The following is a 4,447-nucleotide window of genomic DNA, read 5'->3' as shown; positions in this document are numbered from 1 at the left end:
GCTAACTTGCAAAAAACAGCTAAGCAGTGTCATGTGCAAAAGCAGCAAAAGGTAAAATGGTGTTTAAACTTCTAATAAGCCATGCTAACATAACATACACGCAAAAAGAGGCCCATAAACCATACTACACCCTCCCTTGTTCGGGGAACGCACAATAACCGGGGCAAATTTCATAGAACGCAGAGTTCAAGTTCGAATGAGACAGAATCAAGTTCAGGAATTTCGCCAAACTTGAGAATTGGGAATAAAAAAATCTGAATCAAAATAATGAAGTCATTTTAGACAATCACGGGTGGCCATGGTGTGAAAAAAGATCTCAAACATGCAAGAAAAAATCAAGACATTTAGAAGAAAAGAAATATTCACGAGTTCAGTACGTGTCTATGAAGCAGTAAAAAAAATCTGTACTTCAGTCCAACATCATATAAGCACCATATGTTGCAACTGCCTCCAATAGGAACTCGCTGTTATCATCCATGAACATTTCAGCCATCCAATTAAGTAAAAGGAACAAACATACATGTTCCTCGATTGCTGGAGCCTCTAGTACCATCAGAGGACAACTCAGGCTACCTTCAAGATAACTGCGCGCCAGAAAGTCATTGGCCGCAGCCCAAATGTTCCAACTGCCTAGAACCCCATGAGCTGCTGCGCAGGCCATAATCCCGGGCACTAGAACAATCTAGTTCATGAGCAACTAAGGGACTCATTAGTAGATTAAAATCCAGGTCAGGAGACACCGCGTTGTAGAGATACAAATCCAGGGCCCATTCAAATCCACAATCCAGGCAAAGGAAAACAGGCTGCACGCAAGTGAAGAATGAGAACCGGAAAGATAAACCATACGCCACACTCAGAGTAGCCAGAGGCAGCGATCCATAGTATTCTAGCATCCGGTTACTAAGGTGGAGCAGCCGGGACAGATCGTCGTGGGGCACCGACTGTGCATCCATTTTATAACAAACAAATTAACAGCAGTATGCCCGCGCCTAAAGCTAGGAGCAAAGGGAAACCGCCAAAGACTCGAAAAAATGGAATGAAAAAATGCAGGGACCACACCGAATATAGTTTGAAATGAGTTCACAAGGCCAGAACATACTACTGTAAAAAAAGGTGCCAGGCCAGTGGTCGACGAGGCATTTAAGATTGTGTAAATCAAAGCACCGAAATGCAGGGGCAGGTCTGTGTTTAACAAGGCATTTACCTCAGTACCTGTATTCGCAACGTGAAGGACGAAGGTTTCACGCGCAGATGTAAGGGGGACTTCCTTCTGGGACAAAAGAGCTCTTATTCGACTCATCTTGTTGAACTCTGCTTTCAAGGTTGGAATAGAAGGCCAGATGGAAACATCGAGCCTGCTATGCAGAGGAGGGAACAACACATTCTTGCAGCAAATTACACGCTGGGAAACCGTAACGATATAAGGAATTCCAGCATGCATCCCACAACACTCTTCATTATTCAATATTAAATAACTACCGTTTGCAACCAATGTAAATGTCAGTGTAATGGCCGGGACTGGAGTACCTTTCAGAACACAGGCTAAGTTTGGTGCAAGCACATTACAAGAACCGTGCAATTGAAGATTTCTGCATGTTAATGAATGATCTGGTGTTGTGGTGCAATCTTCGCCATTTAAATAAACTTCCTTTCCATCCCTCAAACACCTGTATGTGAACAGGAGATTCCAGACTTCATGAAGATAAGCACCACCCAGGGGCTCAAACCTGCCTATTGCATGGTGTTTCATGCAGGCTTCAAACTTGAACAGGGGAAAAGGTAGAGTTATCAACCCATGGATGAGCCAAACTGCCGAATTGGATTCTGCTACTGAAAAGGGTAAAAGTTCTAACTTTTCAATATGCAACAGTGAATACGGGACATCCTTCATTGACATAAATTGCTGTTTAAGAGTCAAATTGAAAGGCAGAAACAATAAACTCGTGTTCATGTAATCCCATGGAACTCTGCCATTTTTTAACGTTTGCAAAGTCCATGTAAACTGCATAACAGAACGCAATTGATTTTGCCCATGATATAGTACGGCAACATCTTCTTGCACAATATCAACCACAGATGACACAATATTATCTAGAGTGTAAATTCGGGAAGAAAGGGTGTTAATGCTATTATCTACAACGTCAAGCACTTTTCCCAAATTAGCCTGATCAATAGCTCTAAGCCTAGAAGCAGTTTCAATGTGCGACAGTTTCCAAACCTCATTATAAGCAGCATATATCTATCTTTTTTTTTTTTTTTTTTTTTTGCACAATCCAGATATTTACTTTGGAGATCCACTTTTGCTCGTCCGGAAAAAAAGGCCCTTTGAACTTCCAAGTTCTGTTTTAACAGTTAATGACAGAACATTTAGTCCCTCCCACAAACAAAGTTGTATGTGCTAACATAGCTTAAATAAAGTAAAACAAAATTCTGCATTGTATAAAACCTGATAAAAAATAGTATTTCAAACTGTATAGTCACCAGAAGTACACAATTATCAAAAAGTCACACATTTCACTTTGCATCTCCAGCTCCTTCAGCTCTCTGTGCCTGATCAGATTTAGCATCGCCGTTTTCTGCTGGGTTGTTTGCTTCTTTGCTGTCCTTCCCCTTTTTGCCTTTTGGCTGTTTGTTGGTCTTCTTTGGGGCCGCTTTTTTAGGTTTGGGCTCGGCTTTTGGCGGGGCAGGTTTAGCAGACAACCGCGCCGATCTTCTCTGGGGCTCGTCTTTCACCTTGGACGCCTTAGCATCTCCGTCAGCCTTTCTCTTGGGCATGGTTGCGTATTACGAACGGGCAGCAGGTACAGAAGAAACCGGACTGGAGTTGTTGAGGATTGCTGCATATATCTATCTTTTCGATCTTCCTGCTGCAGGACCTTATACAAAATCATTTAAGTCGACTGTGTCAGTGAGTTTGGATAAATGTAGCTTAACAGAAGCTAAGGATGAATGTCTGAGCCAACTCTGGCACAATTTGCCTACAGAATAGGTGGTGACTGAATGGTGAGTCTGAAAACGGGGATCAACTCTAGCCTCTGTATAGCAAGGGGTCGGACACAAAAAACGGTGCTGGCAGTGAAGGACTGGGTTCTTTAAGGCCCAGCGGTGCCAGGGAACAACACCTGAAACCTTCGTGGGTTACCTGCTCTGGCGTACAAGTGACAGAGACACGGGACACTTCCTTCGGCGTCAAAGATCAGCGTTTATTACTGCAGGGATACAGAAATCGCAAGAAGTACAACATAGTGTAGGTTCTGTGAGTCTGCTTCAAATTGCAAAAGGGAATCGCTCCTTTTATACACATTTTCGTCATTGCTCGACATAACGAACAAAAGGTTACAACTCAGTTCCCACAGTAAACTTCAAAAGGATTTCATTCATGTTTTCAGAAGCCCGGAACATGATTATAGTAACATTGCTGGTTCCCAACTGTAAAAGCACATCATCTCGCCATAAGGCACATTCCACTCTAGTTGTAAACAGGCGAAAGAAAGAGACAGGAACAGGTGTAAGAAAGACAGACAACCGTAACAGAAGAGTGTGGGGGCAATATCGGAAGCGTGATCACAGGATCAAAAGGACTCAAACCTAACATGTGTAAAGCTGAAACAATAGACCAACACGGCAGAATAAGCCTCAAGCTGAGCCATCTGCCTTTGCCGTGTCATTCCCCCGGTCGTAAAGACGACCCTAAAGAATATTCATGTTCCGCCAGAGCTTGGGAATCCCAGGGTCACGAAGCGGACATTGTCCCTTCGCTGGCTACGTGAGGGCAAGAAACAAAATGGATGCCGTATCTAAAATGGAACCCGAGGGTTCAGATGGAAAAACCCGTAAAGGAGACGAACCCTTCTGAGTAGTGTAGCGTAAACGCATACACCTACTAATCTCGTCATTTACGGTTCATAGATACCAAACGCGTCCATATCCGAGAATGCCCAAAACGTCGTAATGATTCTCACGGAACCTCAGACGCTCCTTTTGCCCTCAGGTAGGCAAGCACTAGTCGAAATCAGAATCAATTTCGATATTCATCAGATCATTCAGGTGTTGTTGAAACATCATCCTATCCATCAATGTCTCTTTGGTCACAGATGGCCTTCTTATACACGTTGTAGCACAAAGGCCACATAAGGCAGGACCACACTGCACACAAAGACAACACGTGAACAGAAACGCTACAACGACTCCTATGATCATCAGAAGCTTCCAACCCCAAGTCGACATCAGACCCCAAAACCATCCTAGAAGCGTCCAATCTCCCTCGTCCACGTGTATGGACTCTGAGATTTTATGCAACTTTGAGATGGCTTGATAAACAGTTGGAGCATTATCAGGGATGAAAATGCAGCAGCTCGAATGGATTACCTTGCACACACCACCTCTATCTGCAAGTACAACGTCTAGAAGCATACGGTTCTGTAGCATCATAAGTCTATCCGCTTGA

General features: G+C 43.5%; 1 pseudogene; it reads right to left on the bottom strand.

The window, feature by feature from the left end:
- Nucleotides 1-2,265: 2,265 nt before the first annotated feature.
- Nucleotides 2,266-2,834, bottom strand: LOC144771674 (non-histone chromosomal protein HMG-17 pseudogene; annotated as a pseudogene).
- Nucleotides 2,835-4,447: the final 1,613 nt, after the last annotated feature.

This window comes from Lissotriton helveticus, chromosome 8, assembly GCF_964261635.1.
Source record: "Lissotriton helveticus chromosome 8, aLisHel1.1, whole genome shotgun sequence".
NCBI classification, from domain to species: Eukaryota; Metazoa; Chordata; class Amphibia; order Caudata; family Salamandridae; genus Lissotriton; species Lissotriton helveticus.
The sequence above is the reverse complement of the archived record's forward strand: the minus strand, read 5'-3'. Positions and strand labels throughout refer to the sequence as shown.